Raw genomic sequence first — 21,115 nt, 5'->3', positions numbered from 1 at the left:
ACCATCTGGATTTTAATTTTCCTGGAAACAAACTCAATCTTGTATTATATAGTAGAACTTCTTGTCCAGGTTCAAATTTCTTCTTAACAATCTTCCAATCATGTCATATTTTCATTTTCTCTTTATAGATTTTCACATTATCATATGCTTCTTTTCTAATCTTCTCAAGTTATTTCATTGAGTTGCAATAATATTTTCTCACTAGCATCTTTTAGATTAAAATTAAATTCCTTAATAGCACAAAATGCTTTATGTTCTAATTCTACTAGTAAATGACATTTTCTTTCCAAATATCAGTCGATATAAGGACATTTCTATAAGAGTCTTATAAGCAGTTTTGTATGCCCATAATGCAGTATCTAGTCCAGCAGGCTAATCCAATTTATAAAGATTTACAGCTTTTTCTAAAATACATTTAATTTCAAGATTTGATATCTCTGCTAGCCCCTGCTAGTCTGAGGATGATATACAGTAGAGCATCTATGCATAATATCATATTTCTTAATTAATTCTCTTATTCCTGAAATGAGATCCTCCATCAGTAATAATTAATCTTGGCATTCCATATCTTGTAAAGATATTTTTAATTAAAAATTTGGAAACACTCCGAGCATCACATCTAGGCACTGCAATAGCTTCAATCTACTTAGACATATAATCAACAGCAAGTAATATATATAAATTTCCAAATGAAGGCAAAAATGGTCCCACAAAGTCTAATCCCCACACATCAAAAATTTAAACTTCTAATGTGTAATTTAGAGACATTTCGTCTCTTCTAGAAATATTTCCTACTCATTGGCATCTATCGCATGTTTTATCATGTTGGTAAATGATATGTTTTTCCAAAAATCAATCTATACGGGGAAATTCCTAAAGGAGTTTTATAAGCAGTTATGTATGCCCATAATGCAGTTATAGTCCATAATGCAGTATCTAGTCCAGCAGGCTAATCCAATTTATAAAGATTTACAGCTTTTTCTAAAATACATTTAATTTCAAGATTTGATATCTCTGCTAGCCCCTGCTAGTCTGAGGATGATATACAGTAGAGCATCTATGCATAATATCATATTTCTTAATTAATTCTCTTATTCCTGAAATGAGATCCTCCATCAGTAATAATTAATCTTGGCATTCCATATCTTGTAAAGATATTTTTAATTAAAAATTTGGAAACACTCCGAGCATCACATCTAGGCACTGCAATAGCTTCAATCTACTTAGACATATAATCAACAGCAAGTAATATATATAAATTTCCAAATGAAGGCAAAAATGGTCCCACAAAGTCTAATCCCCACACATCAAAAATTTAAACTTCTAATGTGTAATTTAGAGACATTTCGTCTCTTCTAGAAATATTTCCTACTCATTGACATCTATCGCATGTTTTATCATAACATCTCTAAAAATAGTAGGCCAGTAAAATCCAGCTTGCAAAATTTTATATGTAGTTATATTTATTCCTAAATGTCCTACAAATTCAGAATCATGGCATCTTTCAATTATCTGTTGAGTTTCTTCACAAGGCACACATCTTCTAATATATAAATCTCTACATTGTTTATATAAATATGGGTCATCCTAAAAATAGTTTTTAAATAGTCTTTCAAATCATAGATAATCTTCTCTAATTGTGGATTCTTGATATCAAGTGGTAGAATATCACTTACAATATAGTTTACTATATCAGCATACCATGGTACATCCATTTCATCAATACTATATAATTGTTCATCAGGGAAATTTTCTAAAATTTCATTTGCAAAATTAGTTAATATTTCTATTTCTATTCTAGACAAACGATCAGCTATTTTCTTATCATTTCCCTTTATATCAACCACGGTAAAATCAAACTCTTACAATAGAATTATCCATCTAATTAGCCATTGATCACATTGAATGGTCCTAACCATCTAGATTTCAATTTTCCTGGAAATAATCTCCATCTAGTATTATACAATAAAACTTCTTATCCAGGTTCAAATTTCCTTTTTATAATCCTTCGATCATGCCACATTTTCATTTTCTCTTTATAGATTTTTGCATTATCATATGCTTCATTTCTAATCTCTTCAAGTTTATTGAGTTGCAATAATTATTTCTCACCAACATCCTTTAGATTAAAATTGAATTCATTAATAGCCTATAATGTTTTATGTTCCAACTTTACTGGTAAGTGGCATGTTTTACCAAAAATAATTCTATATGGGGACATTCCAATAGAAGTCTTATATGCAGTTTTGTATTCCCATAATTCAGTATTTAATCTAGCAGGCCAATCCAATTTATCAGGATTTACAACTTTTTTCTAAAATTTTCTTTATTTCACGATTTGATATCTCTGCTAGACTGCTAGTTTGGGGATGATAAACAATATAGAATCTATGCATAATATTATATTTTCTAATCAATTTCTCGATCCTCTTATTCTTAAAATGGGATCCTCCATCAGTAATAATCTCTAGGAATTCTATATCTTGTAAAATATTTTTATTTAAAAATTTTGAATTACTTCGAGCATCACATGTAGGTAAAACTATAGCTTCAATCCATTTGTACATATAATAAACAACAAGCAATATACATAAATTTTCAAATGAAGGTATAAATGGTCTCATAAAATCTAATCCCCACACATCAAAAATTTCAACTTCTAATGTGTAATTTAGAGACATTTCACTTCTTCTAGAAATATTTCCTACTCGCTGACATCGATCACATGTTTTAGTATATTCATTAACATCTCTAAAAAGAGTAGGCCAATAAAATCAAGCTTGCAAAATTTTATGTGCAGTTCTACTAGTTACAAAGTGTCCTCCAAATTCAGAATCATGACATCATTCATCTATTTGATCAGTTTCTTTGTAAGGCACACATCTTCTAATGATCAAATCTTTACACTATTTATATAAATATAGGTCATCCAAAAAATAGAATCTTGCATCATGAATAAATTTCCTTAATTGTTGATTCTTTACATCTGGTGGTAGAATATAACTCACAATATAATTTACTATATCGACATACCATGGTATATTCTTTATATCAATACTATACAATTGTTCATCATGGAAAGTTTCTAAAAATTTTTTTGCAAAATCAGTCAATATTTCATATTCTAGTCTAAACAAATGATCAGCTATTTGATTATTAGTTCCCTTTTTGTCTACTACTACAAAATTAAACTCTTGCAGCAGAAGTATCCATCTAATTAATCTTGGTTTAGCATCCTTCTTTTGCATCAACTATTTGATAACAGAATTGTCTGTATGCACCATATATTTAGCTCCAATTAAGTAAGGTCTAAACTTATCAAAGGCATAGACAGTAGCTAATAACTCTCTTTTAGTAGTGGTGCAATTAAGTTGAGCATCATTTAGAGTCTTACTGGCGTAATATATTACTTTAAAAACTTTGTTATACATTTGACCTAAAATAGCTCAAATAACATGATCACTAGCATCACACTTTATTTTAAATTGTTTCTCTCAATCAGGTGGAACTATTATAGGAGCAGTGATTAATTTTTCTTTCAGTAATTCAAATGCTTTTATGCATTTCTCATTAAAATTAAATGTTGCATCCTTTTTTAAAAGTTGACTTAGTGGCTTAGTAATTTTTGAAATTTTTTTATATAACACCTATAGAAACCAACATGTCCTAGAAAACTTCTTACTCCTCTAACCTTAGTAGGAGAGGGTAATTTCACAATAACTTGAATTTTTGTTGAATCTACTTCCATGCCATTTTTAGAAATTTTATGCCCAAGTACAATTCCTCCTACAACCATAAATTGACATTATTCCCAATTTAGTACTATGTTGATTTTTTTCATATAGTTTCAGAACTTTTTCTAAATTATTTAATCATAATTCAAATGAAGTTTCAAATACACAAAATCATTCATAAATGCTTTCGTTCCACTTTCAATTAAATTACAAAAAATTGACATCATACATTATTGAAATGTCGCAGGAGTGTTACATAGTCCAAAAGGCATTCTACGAAAAGTAAATGTTCCATAAGAGCCTATAAATGTTGTTTTTTTCTTGATCCTCAGGAACAATCGGAATTTGATGATACCCAGTATATCCATCCAGAAAGCAGTAATATTTTTGCTCAGCCAATTTATCCAACAATTAGTCTAGAAATGGTAAAGGAAAATAATCTTTCTATGTGGCTATATTTAATTTTCTATAGTCTATATAAATTCTCTAGCCAGTAACTTGTCTTGTTAGAATTAATTCATTTTTCTTGTCTACTTCAGCTGTCACTTCTCCTTTCATTGGAACACAATGGATCGGACTTACCCAAGCACTGTCTGAAATAGAATATATAATTCCAACATCTAACTATTTTAAGATTTCCTTTCTAACACCTTCTTTCATTATCGAGTTTAATGTCCTCTGAGGATCATATTTAGGTTCATATTGTTCATCCAATAGAATTTTGTGCATACAAATTGAAGGACTGATTCCTTTGATATTTGCTAAAGTCCATCCAAAGGCCTTCTAATATCTTTTCAACATTTCTACTAATTTTTTCTCTTGAATTTCAGCTAAATCAGAAGATATAATAACAAGCAATGTAGATGAATCTCCTAAAAACATATTTTAAATGGGCAAGTAATACTTTCAGTTCAAGTTCAGGTGGTTTAAAACTTGAAGGAATAAGATTTTTATTATCATTTTCCAAAAGGTTCAAAATTTCAAATTTGTCCTGAACATAATCTAAATTCTCGTTTTATAATTCATTCTCATTCTTATAATTATCTTCTTACCTTAGTTTTTCTTCAAACATTCCCTTAAATCGCTCATTACTTAGATAATCATTAACTTCCATTCTAAAACATTCATTATCTTTTTCTATCATAGGATATTTCATAGCTTTTGCTATATTAAATGTTACTTCTTGATCATTGACTCTCATTATTAATTATGCTTTTTACACATATATCACAGCTCTCTCTATTGCAAGGAATGGCCTTCCCAAAATAATAAGAATCTCTTTATCTTCCTCTATATCTAATACTATAAAGTCTATAGAAAAAAAAATTATCCACTTTCACTAATGCATCTTCTAAAACTCCTTTAAGATGAGTTATTGATTGATCAGCTAACTGAAAAGTTATAGTAGTAGGGGTTATCTCTCTTAAATCTAAACATTTAAAATTTATAGAGGCATAAGATTAATACTAGCTCCTAGATCACATAAGGCTTTTCCAAAAAATTTCTCACAAATACCACAAGTATAGTAAAACTACCAAAATCTTTTAGCTTTTCAGGAAGTTTTTTCTGAATAATTGTGGAAGCTTTTTTTGAATAATTGTGTTACACTCTTCATTGAGTGCAACAGTCTCATGATCTACAAATTTCCTCTTCTTGTTTAGTATATCCTTCATAAATTCCACATAACTTAGCCTTTGTTCCAAAGCCTCAATGAAAGGAATATTTATCGTTAACTTTGTAAGGATTTCCAAAAATTTTGTAAATTTCATATTTTTATTCTTCTGCTTCAATTGTTGAGGAAACAGAGGTGGTGATTTTTCTAAAGAAATTTTTATTTGTTTATTTTCATCATTGTCGCTTTCAATTTCCATCTTCTCCTTCTTAACTTTAGTTTCTTTTTGGATTCTTGTCACCACTTCTTTTCTACTTCATAATTGAATGAATTTAATTTGCTCCTCATACTGATCTTTTGGATTAACTTCAACAGTTCTAGGAAGAATTCTTGAAGGTCTGTTAGTAAGTGCATTAGCAATTTGTTCTGATTGATTTTTAATATTCCTAATTGCAGCTCCTTGATTTTGCATTTGATTTCCCATGTTTAACATCACTTCTTCCATAGTCAACCTCTTCTCTCCTTAACTTTTGAGTTATTGTTAAATCCAGGAGGATAATAAGGTCTATAGTTAGGATTCCCTTGCTTATTTGAATTTCCTGAAGGGTTCACCAAATTGATATAATTATTCCTACTAAAATTAAAGTGATTTTTCCATCCAAGATTATAATAATTAGAATATGAATTTTTATTTCTATTATTTATAGAATTCATAGTTTCAAAAGATGATTGAGTATCAATTATCTGTCCTAGTGAATTTTCCTCTAACACTGGTGGTATTTGAGAATAATTCACTCCAATTTGATCAATCTTCTTTTATATAACAACAATTTGAGATTCTAAAATAGACTTTGCATCAGAATCATGAATACTAGTTACTCTCTTTGGATTTACCCAATAAGAGGGCCATTGAAAATTATTAGTATGCATTTCCTCTATTAAGGAATACGCATCATCAAAAGATTTTGACATTAATGATCCACCTGCAGCAGCATCTATAATAGATCTAAGTGATCCTACTAATCCATTCTTAAAAGTTTGAATTATTAACCAATTTGGTAAAGCATGGTGTGGACATCCCCTAAGGAGATCTTTAAATCTTTTTCAGGCTTTTTCTCAAGCTTATTCCCCTTCAACCCCTTCAAACTAACAAAATGATGTAATATCGTTTCTAAGCTTAACAGTTTTCAAGGGTGGAAAATATTTAGCTAAAAATTTTTGTGATAGTTCTCCCCATGTTCTGATAGAACCAGGTGCTAATGAATTTGACCAAGCTTTAGCTTTGTCCCTTAATGAAAAAAGAAAAGTCTAAGCCTGACAGCTTCATTAGACACTCCATCATATTTAATTGTAGCACATATTTCAAGAAAACTAACAAGATGTAAGTTAGGTTCTTCGGTATGTGTTCCTCCAAACTGATTTTTTTGTACCATTTGGATAATAGCAGATTTAAGCTCAAATGAATTAGTAGCAACATCAAGATTTTGAATAGTCAAGTGAAGTTTATCTGTTGTAGGATTAGCATAATCTTTTAAAGGCCTTTGTCGATTTTCAATTATTTGATTATCTAAGTTATTCGTCATTTCATTCAAATTTCTTATTTCTTGTTGTTGTTCTTGAACTTTTCTAATTCTGAATTGTAAGATAATAAACCTTCAGATCCAATACTATGCATAAACAAATATAATGAGCAAACAAAATCTTAAACGTACTCATAAATTTCAAAAATTTTTTTTTTTTAAGATTTTTTTTTTTTAATTTTTTTTTCGATTTTACTTACTTTATTGCTAACTTTCCTAATTTACCAAATCTATTTAAATTACTGTTACATTTCCCGCCAACGGTGCCAAAAACTTGAATACCAAAATTATAAATATGTAAAGTTAATAAAGTTGACTCCACTTTGCAGCGACGCCAAAAACTTGATTTGTTATTTATGAAAAAGAAATTGAAGCAATTAATGTTGAAATTCTACGCAAGTATATGTATCATTATCAAGTAATATAGGACTTTCTGTTTTAGCCCCGAATATTGATCTCACGAGGAAGGTGTAAATTCAAAATGAAAATTTAAATAAGGAAATTCATAATAATAAATAAAATCAACTACACTAATTTCAAATGTTTAGGGTGCTATCAGAACTAAATCAACAACTACTAGCGAAATTGTAAAGCAATGCTAAGCAATAACTACCAAACTATATTTTTATGATGAATTTATTAAATATGAGAGCAACTTTCCCACTATAATGAGTTTTTGGTTAAATGAGAGAGATAAATGATTTTAATTTGTATTGTGCCAAATAGGAGCAATTTTAATTTTCTACCCTTAGTCAAGTGTTATAGAGAATCATTGGTTAATCTTAGGTTTAGTCTCTAAATCTGTGGTTAGGCTGGGAGGATACAGGATCTCACTCCAGAGCTCTCACTACTCTTCCCTCAAAGGCTAACTCTCACTTTAGTTATTAAACATTAAGACCAAATTGGGGATTTTAGTGTGTCACCCTAGAAAATTCAATTCATCACCTAATAATATGTATATTTCTCTATTTATTTGCACTCAATTCCATGAAAAAAACACTCATTCATGGAATCGAATGTGATTCCCACTTTGTTGTGAAACTCATACTCCATTTCCTAGATAGTATGTTTCACAATATATGTTAACATTTCAAGTGACCAAATTGAAAAGTAAATTAAGAATGAAGTGAAAAAATCATCACAATTTATTTTATATTTTAAATTTGGCATATCCAAATTATCTCTTCATTTCACCATATCTCAGAGTTGGGAGAAAGACAAAGAAAACTACTCAAACCTCATGAGAAAGATACGATAAAATATGAATTTCATAAATAAAGAAAGTTTATACAACAATAATAAACAAACACCACTTATCTTTAACTCTTCCTTAAAGAAAATCCCTTGTAGCTCCTCTTGGACTCATTCTCTCTTTACAAGACTCTTAATTCTCTCTTCAAAGATGTAGAGAAGAAGAAATCTCTCACTTCTCTCCCTCTCTAACAACTCTTAGGAGAAATCACACTTAGACTCACCGTACTATACAATGCACACAATGGAACACTAAAGAAAACTCAATGACACACTAGCGGACTCCTTTTTCTGATCAATTTCCGCTCTAAATAGAGCATAATGTCGGTTTTGCAAGAGGTGCATCAAATAACTCTTCAAAAGGCATCCAAATTTGCCGAATATTCTAGAATTTTGCCCTGCACCGACTTCAGCATTGTTTGTGCCCACGATGGCGCCTTCAGCGCTAGTGGCCTGAAATTAATTTGTGCTCCCTGCCAAATGAAGTTGTCGGTGCCCATTCTGGCGTCACTGGCGCCACCCACTGTTCTAGACTCCTTTCTTCATGCTAGTGTCGTCGGCATCCATGCTGGCGCCGTCGACGCTGAGTATTTCTCTCCAAAATGTCATTTTGACTCCAAATTCCATCTTTTTTGCTTTTTTTAGGTTCAAGTGCTAAAAATCATCAACCTATAACAAAAAATAAAAAAATACCTTCCTTTAAAGTGCAATATCATAAAAAATGAGTATAAAATATAGGTATAAAAATGCATATATTTTTCGTGCATCACATGTCAGAACTGAAGCTTTTAGGATAACCACAAAACTGAAACCAAAATAAAATTAAGAAACCAAAATAAGATAAGATACACCACCATAACAGTCAAAATATAAGACAACTCAAAATTTAATCACAAATAAAACAAAATAAAAATTGCAACTAAATTAAAACGTCTCTATTGGATGATTTAGAATCCCTCCGAGGAGGTAACCTAGGATTGCTAACGAGATTTCTCGCAGTAAAAATGAAAGTACAGAACTCATTAAGTTGAGTTTAGTAAAGTCATTTGGACTAAGTGAATCCGAAGAAAATACTGGTGTGGGAACGAGAGAACCGTATGATTCTAACCGGTGTCGCTCTAATCAACTTTAACATCCTCCATAATATTTAAATAAATATTATCTTAGGAAACATTTGATTTGACATCAAGACTTGAAACATTAGAAAACTTAAACTTTCTATAAAGAGGAGCTTGGAGCTAGCATTGTGGGCAGCACGACCATCTTCAATAGCTAAACCATTCTTTAGAATTAAAAAAACAAGCCGTAGGGTTTCGAGTCTAATCAACTTTAACATCCTCCATAATATTTAAATAAATATTATCTTAGGAAACATTTGATTTGACATCAAGACTCGAAACATTAGAAAACTTAAACTTTCTACAAAGAGGAGCTTGGAGCTAGCATTGTGGGCAGCACGACCATCTTCAATAGCTAAACCATTCTTTAGAATTAAAAAAACAAGCCGTAGGGTTTCGAGGTCGTCCGCCTAGTGTGACATAAATCCTCAACTTTTCTTTAGGCCTTTGTATGGCTCTACTATACGATATAAGCCCTAACTCTCTTTAGGATTTCAAGGTTATCGTTTGTCACGACTCGTTTATCACGACTCGTTTGTCACGACATAAATCCTCATATCTTTCAGGCTATTTGTGTGATCGTTTCACACGGGTGTAAGGCCTAATTAATAAAATTTGCAGGATTAAATACTAAAATATTTCTCCTCAAATTGAAGCCAAATATTAGGATAGATTGAGAAGTCACTGAGGTTCTCCTGAGGATCAGTTTCATCCCCTAGTTCTTCTTTCTTCTGATTAAAAAAAATAAAAAGTTCCAAATTTGAGTCATTCCCTTTTCACACCTCTTACGACTCTATTAGAGCCCTTTATTACTTGAGTGATACGTATACTTACGTTACGGGTTTGACAGCTTAGAGATTTTAAAAGATAAAATTATTTATACTGAACTTATTTTTAGTGGGATTGAACTACATATTTATTATTAGTGTTGTTGTGTGTGTATTGTAATATTTAAAGATATTTACAACACACACCAAAAAACTGCCCGCAACAGAGATCTAACATGATCATGGTGGAGAAGTAGAATGTCAAATGAAAAATGTGCGTAGACTTCATAAATCTGAACTCGCCCTTGTTGAGGATTGAAGTGTTGATGGACTCTGGCATAAAAAATTTAGTAATGAGTTCCCTGGAAGCTTTATTCAGCTACCATCAAATAAAGATGCACCTGACTGATGCAGATAAGATTATCTTAATTACGGACAAAAGCTTATATTATTATATTGTAATGCCCTTTGGGCTAAAAAATGTTGGGGCTACATACTAGGGTCTAATGAATGTATTTTTTGCTAAACAAAAAAGGATGGAATATTAAAACCATTGTCTATAATGTTTTGGCTAAAATTATATCAACCTATAAATGACTTACAAGAAATGTTCAAAACACTCAAAAAATATAATATGAAATTGAATCAGCTAAAATATATGTTGGGAGCATCTTCTAAAAAATTTTTAGAGTATTTTTTTTTAATGCTCGAAAATATAAAGGCCAACCGAGAGAAGGTAAAGGGGCTCTTGAATATGCCTTCTCCTTAGAATGCAATGAATTAAAAAAGTTAATCGACCGAATAATAGCACTTAGATGGTTCATTTCCAAGTCGGGAAACAAATGTGCTGCTTTTTTAAAAACACCATGGAAAGCTAAAAAATTTGAATGGTCGATCAAATGTGAGGAAGCATTCCAAAACCCAAAGCAATCGCTAGCCTCGCATGTTTTTCTATAAAGTCCAAAGTTGAAGGAAGAACACTTTCTATGTTTTTTAGTTAGCTTGGAATCCATCATTGACCATACACTCAAATTGGTACTCACTTGGCCAAAACATTGTGATTGGATCTTAAAGTGAGCAATTATGCTTAGTGATTATGACAAAACCTATGTTCCCTAAACAATAATTAAGGATCTTTGGCTAACTTCCTAGCATAATTCTCCATGCAAAGTGAGTAAAATGAAGAGATTGAAGTTGGTGATCGAACCTGGACTTTGTACATTGATGCAGGAAAGCGCAAGAATCATACTGGCATCAAACAATATATTCTACGAGTTTCTCAATCATTTGGAATATGATGCTTTAATAATTGGGTTACACTTAGCACTTAAGATGGGATTTCTGACATCAACTAGTTAAATCAAATTCTCAATTGATGGTAAATCAAGTCAATGGAGAATTCTAAGATGGGGACGTGATGATGATCAAATATTTGAACAAAGCATGGTAGAGATAAGGAAGCTTGCAAGCTTTATAATCAAACACATTGAACAAGAGGAAAAGTCACTAGTTGATTTTTTTTTATAAAGGAACATTTGCTTTGGAAAAAAGATGGTCCAAAAGCATTTCAAACCAAAAATTGAGTAGTTAGAAATAATGGAAGTGGAAGTTTAACAAACAAAGCGTTGGATCCCAACATCCAATACTTAAAAACTGGAAAGATCCTTAAAGAAGTAATAGACCCAAGAATATTTTAATTTAAAGCTGTGAAATACCTCATCATCAAAGAAATTTTTTTAGAATGTCAATCACCTCATTATTTCTAAAATGTGTGAAGAAATTGAGGTGGAAGTGATTCTTCAAGAACTACATTTTGGCAATTGGGAGGAAAAACCATGGCGCATCATGCTCAGAGGCAAGACTACTTCTGGTTGACCCTCATGAAAGAAAGAGAGTTCTCTAAGAAATACTACCATTTTCAGAAATACATCATCAACTGGCTCAAAGTTGACAATCGATTATCAGTCCTTATTCTTTGACTATTTGAGGACTTGACATCCTTGGTTTATTTCTCCCTTTAAAAGAACAAAGAAATTTCTTCCTGGTCACTATGGATTATTTTTCAAAGTAGTACAAGCAAAGGCTCTCACCTAAATCATCACAGGTGTTGTTGAAACTTCATTTGGATAGACATCATCTATTAGTACGACCTACGCTTGATACTTATCACCAATAATGAAACACAGTTTGTTGATCATAGTGTCAAATATTTATATCAACATTGGGCAATTAATCTGAAATTTGTGTCTATGTAACATCACATTAAGAATGGACAAGTGGAGGCTGCCAAAAAGATAAACTTACATCTATAATAGAAGAATATCAATTGAGCAAGAAGCAAATAGGAAAACTTACTTCTGTCTATCCCGTGGGCCGTCCGGAAAACAACATCTTCAGTGATTGGGAAAATCACTTATATGCCTTCCCATGGGATGTAAGAAATGTTCACTATCAAATATAACCTCCATAGTTAAAGAGTCATCACAGCCAACTCCTTTGGCAAGGAGAATCTCATCGAATGGTAGAAGGAAAATGATAAAAGAATGATGCTTGTTTTTGATCTATTAAAATAAGTACAAACCAATGGAACACTTCAAAAAGAGGGGGTAAAAAGAAGAACCTATTGATACTACAATAAAAATGTCTGAGAAAAGACATTCTCATTGAGTGATCTTGTTCTGAAGAAAGCTGACCCAATAACACGAGGTCAATCGGTGTGTAAACTTGATCGAACTTGGACCAAACCCTACATCATCCAAGAGCTCACAAGCTAATGTTATTCACTGGAAAAAAGATTCATAAAATATGGAGTGAGGAAAATTTCAAAAAAAAATCATTCATTTAAAACCAGCTACATTGTACCAACACTTGAGAAATCTAAAAGGAGATTTTTGCCTTCCATTCTTTTAAATTTTTATTTAATATGAATTTTTATATTGTTTTCATACTCTTAAAAAAAATGTTAAACATACATTGCAAGTTCAAATTTAAATAATGCTCAGAAAACTTAGAAGGTCAATGAACCTCATATCGAGACAATACTTAGGGAACTGGAGTACCCTGAAAAGATGACAAAAAGAGGTGTCCCAAAGTTCAATCACAAAATCTCTCAAAATTTAAATTATAAATTCTGAGAATTAATTTTTAGAGGTGGTTACTCATACACCCCACCCTTAATTCAGATGCTATAACACTATTGGGTCTCACGCAAGTATGTGTATTGTATCAGTAATATTTAACTTTTTAATCTGGAATGTTGATCCCATAAGGAGTGAGGGAATTAGACTTAAGAGAAATTCTAGACTACTAGGATTAGATATCAGCCTAGAATCTAAATTAGGTTAAATCACTACAAAATAATACTTCAATAATACAATCAATTTTAGATGTTAAATCCTACATAAATCCAACTTAGCTTAAATGGGTTGATGATTATTAAGAAAAGGTTTACCCTCCCTTACAATGAGATAAATGGTGTGCGGGAACAAAATACTTAAAATTGTAATTTTTAAAACTGACAAATAGGAGCAATTCTCTTCTTTACCTTCTTCCAAGTGCATAAAGAAGTTTGGTTAAACTAGTTTTAATTATTGAAACCCTAATTTGAACCCGTCAAAGATTATTTCCCTATCTATTTGCATCACCCTACGAGCTACTTTTCGTATCATCCAATTGTTCAATGTGAATACTCTAATCATTCCTCCATAGCTCTCCTCAGTCATTATGGACCACAACATGCTTTAAGTAATAATTTGATCAGAATGAAAAGTAAATTGAGCATGGAAGAGAACTCATCACATTATAATTTTTAAACCAATTCTAAAAGCATCCTAAAATGCTACACATCCAACTTATTCATCACAAGAAAAATGTAAGCATGAACTACTCACAATGTATGAAATAAACACCACAAATCATATATTAAAATAGAGCATAACCACTAGAATTGTATTTACAAACACTACAATATGGAATAAAACACAATACTTATAATTTCTTATATAATTCTCCATGCAAGGTGAGTAAAATGAAGAGATTGAAGTTGAAGATTAAACCTAAAATTTGTGCATTGATGGAGGCAAGCGCAAGAATCAGACTGGCATTAAGCAATCTATTCTACGGATGTCTCAATCTTTTAGAATATGAAGCTCTAATAATTGGAGTACCCTTAGATCTTGCAATGGTCTTTCTGACATCTATTAGTTAAATTAATGTCTCAATTGATGGTAAATCAATTTAATGTATAATTCTAAGCTAGGGATGTGATGATGATCAAATAATTGAACAAAGCATGACAAAGATAAGAAAGCTTGCAAGCTTGAGAATCAAACATATTGAATAAGAGGAAAACTTAGTAGTTGATCTTCTATCAAAGAACAATTGCTTTGGAAAAAAGATGCTCCAAAGGCTTTTCAAACTAAAAATTCAGTAATTAGAAATAATGGAAGTTGATGCTTAAAGCACATGGATTTAAATGGATCCCTACATCCAATACTTAAAAACAAGGAAGATCCTCAAAGAAGTAATAGGCTCAATGAGATTTTAATTTAAGGTCATCATTGAAAAAAAAAGCTTTATAGAATGTCAATCACCTCGTTACTTCTAAGATGTGTGAAGAAAAATGAGGTGGAAGTGTTCCTTCAGGAAATACATTATGGCAAATGTGGGAGTCATTCGGGAGGAAAAACCTTGGCGCATCGTGCTCAGAGGCAAGACTGCTTTTGGTCAACCCTCATGAAAGAAATAGAGCAGTTCTCCAAGAGATACTAAAAATGACAAAAATATGCTCTATTACATCATCTACTAACCCAAAAGTTAACAACCGGCTGTCAGATCTTGATCCTTAGCTATTTAGGGACTTGAAATCATCGGTATGTTTTCCCCTTCAAAAGTACAAAGAAAGTTATTTCTAGTCACTATGGATTATTTTTCAAAGTAGATACAAGCAAAGGCTCTCACCTGGATTATCACAGGTGTTGTTTGAAACATCATTTGGACATATATTATCTATCAGTATGACTTACCCTTGATACTTATCACCAACAATGAAACACGGTTTGTTGATCAAAGTGTAAAGTATTTCTATCAACGTTAGGCAATTAATCTAAGATTTGTGTCTGTAAAACATCTCAATAGGAATGTACAAGCGGAGGTTGCCAACAAGATAATCTTAAATATATGATGGAATAAGATCAAAGGAGCTAGTGGGAACTAGGCAAACTTACTTCTATCTCTCCTGCGGGCCGTCCAAATGACAAGTGATTGGGCAAATCCCTTATATGCCTTCCCATGGGATTGAAGAAATGTTCCCTGTCAAACACAACAACCATAGTTAAAGAATCATCAAAGCCAACTCCTTTGGCGAGGAGAATCTTACCTACTGGTAGAAGGCAAATGGTAAAAGAATGATTCTTGCTTTCAATCTATTAGAAGAAGTTCAAACCAATGAAATAATTTGAAAAGTGGAAGGTAAAAAGAAGAATTGCTTGATACTACAATAAAAATTTCTGAGAGAAGACATTCTCGTTGAGTGAACTTGTTCTGAAGAAAGCTGACCAAGTAACACAAGGTCAATCGGTGGGTAAACTTGATCAGACTTGGACCAAACCATACATCATCCAAGAGTTCACAAGATAATGTCATACACTGGAAAAAAGATTTATTGAATATAGAGCAGGGATGATTTCATAAAATTCATTCCTTGAAAACCAACTACATTGTACCAACACCTGAGAAATCTAAAAGGATATTTATGCTTTCCACCCTTCTAAATTTTAATTTCATATGAATTTTTATTTCATTTTCATACTTTTAATAAAAAACTAAATGTATATTGCAACTCTGGATTTAAAAAATGCTAAAAATCTTAGAAGTTCAATCAACCTCGAACCAAGATAATACTTAGGAGACTAGAGTACCCTAAAAAGATGACTAAAAGAGGTGTTCCAAAGCTCAATGGGAAAATAACTAAAACTTTAACTTATACATTTTGAAAATTAATTTTTAGAGGTGGTTACTCATACAACCCACCCTTAATTTAGGTGTTGTAACACCATTGGGTCTCACGCAAGTATATGTATCGTATCAAAAATATTGAATTTTTAAATTTAGAATGTCGATCCCACAGGGAGTGAGGGAATTAGACTTGAGAAATTCTGGTCTACTAGGATTAGTTATTAGCCTGGAATCTAAATTAGTTTAATGCTCTACAAAATAATACTACAATCCTACAATTAATTTTAGATTTTAAATTCTAAGGAAATCCTACTTAGCTTAAATGGATTGGTTATTGTCAAGAGAAAGAGTTACACTCCCTTTTAATGTGATAAGTGATGTGTAGGAACAAAATACTTAGAATTGTAATTTTTAAAAGTGACAATCAGCAGCAATTCTCTTCTTTGCCCTCTCCCAAGTACATAAAAATGTTTGGTTAAACTAATTTTAATTCTTGAAACCCCAATTTGAACCAGTCAATGCTTATTTCCCTATCTATTTACATCACCCTACGGACTACTTTCCTATCATCCAATAGTTCAATGTGAATGCTCTAATCATTCCTCCATAGCTCTCCCGAGTCATTATGGATCACAAAATGCTTTAAATAATCTTTTGTCTAGAATGAAATGTAAATTAAGCATAAAAGAGAACTCATCACATTACAAATTTAAAACCAATTCTAAAAGCATGCTACAAATGTTACACATCTGACTTATTCATCACATGAGAATTGTAAGAAGGAACTACTCATAATGCATGAATGAAACACCACAAATCATATTTTAAAATAAATCAAATCCACTAGAATTGTGTTTACAAACACTACAATATGAAATAGAGCACAACATTTAGACTTTTCACTATAAAAAGTGATGAAGAAAACTCCACAAAGGATCCTCAAATGCCTTCTACAGTGATGAGTATCTCCCTTACACAATATCTCAATCCTCACCAATATCTCAATATAAGTATCAAAGAAAATACAAATTTCTACCCTAAGAACTCTTATGGATGTCCATTAGGACTTTTGTAGCAATTAAGACTATTCTCCGCTTCTTATTCTTCTATTACATCAACAAATACATTCATATATGTGTATATGAACTCCCTGGATCGTGTGAAGCAACTGCCTCAGGCAGTTTCGCGGCATAGGTGCCATAGAGCAAGCACCAAGCTCTTTATTTGTACAAGAGGGTAGTGGTGTCTTAGAGCGATTGGGATGGTGCCAAGGCGCTTGGAGGAGCACCTGGCGCTAAAAGATTGGCTCCCAGGTGCCAGTTCTTTAAGACATTTCTGCTCCAACTCATCTCTTCTTCTCTCCATTTCTTCTCCACTTCATTCCAGATCTACTACCATTGTATCTACAATAAAAACTTAAAAATACCCTTTAAAGTTCAATTTCATCCATTAGCAAGTGCAAAAGAGAAAGAAAATTTAGCATGCTTTAAGCTATATCAAAATCTCCCAAACTGAAACCTTAATTGTCAACAAGTAACGCTAGATTTTTAAATTCAATTTTATTAATTTGAGGGAATGGTATTCATTAAAGTTATCCATAATTTTGCTTCAAGAAATAAATAAAGTAAATTTATATTAATTCCAGCAAACCAGTAGTTCTATCCATGCTTATGGTATGAGTAAACCTTTCATCTAATTAGGAAAACTTGAAAAACTTGGTTTTCTATTCAATTTATAAAGGAGCAAATGCTTGCTAACTTCAGTATTTTAGATGGTGTAAAAGTAAATTTTAAGTAATTCATTTTAAAAAAAAACTTTCGCATTCACTTTGAATACGCATAAGCTTAGGAATGTAATATGTTTCAACTTTATAAAGAATCTAGTGAAACCAATTTTTTATAGGACTTATTTTCAAGCTTCTTCTCCCTTAATATTTTCCTTTTAACTCTTTTTTTCTTGATTTGGGATGTTTGATTTTAATTCTTAGCTTAATTTAAAGAGGATTACTATATCTGAATAGACTTTTAATAGTTTTTAATTCCACTATCAACCCTCCAAAGTGAAACCTATCACCCTCTTTCACTTTTTTCTTAAATTTTTCAAAGGAAATATGTAACTTATGATTTTACTGGAGACTAAATTCTCATGAAGTGTATATCTAAAAATAATTAAGTTAACAAATATTTAAGCTTTTAAGAGATTTATCTCCCCCCCCCGCCCAACTTGATTTTTAACATATATAGTAATGTAAAATATGAATATAAGCAGGGAGAAAATATAACTAATCTAATTTCTACCACATGTGTCTATCATAAAATATATACATGTATAAATAGAAAAGACAAGTAAGCAATAGTAAGCGATTCTCAATTCAGAAGGTTTAACATGAAATCTGCATTAAAAAGAACTACAATATTACAATAGATAAGTTAGTCCAGAGTAATAATAAATACTAATCCAATTCATCCAAAACATCAGCAACAAGAGAAAATTTCTAGTAAAACAAAATTATATAAAGAAAATACATCATCATAGTAGCATGGAAAATAAAGAAACTCTAGTACATCTACATAAAAAAAAAACTAGTCCTCACCATCATCATCAGCTTCCTCCTCTAAATCCTCCTCCATCGATCTGCTCTATTCATATAACCAGTAAGGAGGACACACTAGGAACTCCACTGAGTTGTTTGCTCCTATCCACTAGTTTCTTCAGTACATTTCCACTTGAGCAGCATGATAGTAGGCTCCATGATCGTATTGGTGTTTTATTCTACCAATCAATATGTGTCAAATAGTTTGCATGGTCATAAAATTTAGTCTAAATAATGGAAATATCATCCTCTATGATCTTCAAGAGCTCTGACATTGAGCATATGCTAATAGGAGGTTGAGATTGAGAATACAAAGTAGATGACCATGAAGAAGAATGATTCTAACAAGAACTTACTCTGTGCCTAAAAATGGCATGTTTACTATATAAACTTACATTAGCATTGTTAATGGGTTTCAATGGATGAAGTAACTCCTCCCACTCCACAAATCTAACATCTAAATTCTAACAAAGGGCAAAAATAGCGGAGGGATATCCTAACCCTAGAGTAGATCCTCCCTTTGTAGTATTGACAATATAGTGGTAAATTGAGAGCCAATGTTTATTATTTTCATAGGCTGGATACAATAATTTAGAGCAACTCTCTCATGTTTCACCTCACTAAGATAGGTGGAAGGAAGAATCTTGGCAGAGATGAAATATTGCTAAGCCTTAGAAGGTGCATTAAGTTTAGATGAAGAAACATTGACCATGTGGTCATTACTCACCTTCCAAATTCCTTCCCCATTAGTTGATAACTTGATAATTGATACACCGAAAACATATGCATTTTTAAACCCATATTTTATACTTATTTTTGGTGATATTGCACTTTTATGGAAGGTATTTTGATGTTTTCTTGCAGGTTGTTGATTTTTATGACTTAAAGCAAAATAGAAGCAAAAAGAATGGAATTTGGAGTCAAAATGACGTTTTTGAAGAAATACTCAGCGCCGACCGCGCCAAGGGCAGCTCTGACCGCGCAGAACAATAGAACAGACTGAGAATTTTACTCAGTGCCGACGGCGCCTTTAAATAGAGAGCAGCAAATTAAATTGCGGGAAATTGGCACTGACGACACCAGAATGGCGTCGATGGTGCCAATATTGGTTCAACCCTTTTTTTAGAAGATTCAACATTTTTGGACAATTTGTGAAGAGATTTTGGAGGCACCTCTTGGAGAACCGACCCTAGGCACTATTTGGGGCCAAAATTCATCAGGAGATAGACTCCCTCACTCCTTCACTCCTTTACTCCTTTACGTTCCTTTTCGCTCCACAACGTTCCACCACGCTCCTTTTTCGCCATTCTTCATAATCTATTTTCATTCCACTACCACATTGGAGTCAATTAGTGAGTTTTCTTTTATAATTTATAGTTTGTGTGGTGAGATTAAGTGTGAAACTATCTGTAAGAGTTTTGGAGAAGGGGAAAAGTGAGAGATATTGTCTTCCTGCATTTCTAAGGAAACGCTACAAGGAATTTACTTTGAGAAAGAGTTTCAAATAAGTGTTGTTTGTTTATTAGTGTTGTATGAACTTTTTTTTATATATGAAATTTGTGTTTTTTTATATCTTTCTCATTACTTTAGCTTTCTCCCTATTCTGAGATATGGTGAAATGAAGAGATAATATGGATGTGTCAATATTAAAATATAAAATAAATTGTGATGATTTTTAAACTCTGAACTTAATTTATTTTTTGATATGGCCAATTGAATTATTAAAATGTGTTGTTAAACATATGATCCGAGAAATGGAGTATGAGTTCTACAATAGAGTGAGGATCACATTTGATTTCATAGAGAAGAAATTCGTTCATAGAATTAAGTGCAAATAAATATGGAAATATTCTTTGTTGGGCGTAGAATTGGAGAATCTTTAGGGTGACAGACTAAAATCCCCAATTCGATCTTAGTTTTTAAAAACTAAAGCGAGAGTTAGCCTTTAGGTGAAGGGAAGTGGGAGCACTGGAGTGGGAGAAGGTATCCTCCTAGTCTAGCCACGGATTTAGGGACTAAACCTAGGATTAGCCAATGATTTTCTATGCACTGTATCAAGGTACAGAATTAAAATTGCTCCTATTTAGCACAATACATATTATAAACATTTATCTCATCTCATTTCACCAAAACCTCATTGTAGTGGGAATGATGTTTTTTCACATAAGAAATCTTCATTACATAAACATAGTTAATAGATTAGTAGTTATTGTTTAAATCTTGCATTTCTATTTTGCTAATAGTTAAGTAATTTAGTTTTTATCTCAACATTCAAAATTAGTGACAGCAATTTTGTTTGACTTTTTATGAATTTTCTAGCAAAATTTATCATTACAAATTTAAACCTTTCCTGTGGGATCGATATTTGGGGCTTAAATAGAAAGTCCATTATTACTTGATAATAGTTCATATACTTGTGTAAAATCCCATCAATAATCCCATCAAGCTTAATATCAGTAGGGTCAAAGCTAGAGTAGAAACTCCCTGTAATATCTCCCAAAAAAA

Source organism: Phalaenopsis equestris, unplaced genomic scaffold, assembly GCF_001263595.1.
Source record: "Phalaenopsis equestris unplaced genomic scaffold, ASM126359v1 Scaffold201696, whole genome shotgun sequence".
Taxonomy (NCBI): domain Eukaryota; kingdom Viridiplantae; phylum Streptophyta; class Magnoliopsida; order Asparagales; family Orchidaceae; genus Phalaenopsis; species Phalaenopsis equestris.
The sequence above is the reverse complement of the archived record's forward strand: the minus strand, read 5'-3'. Positions refer to the sequence as shown.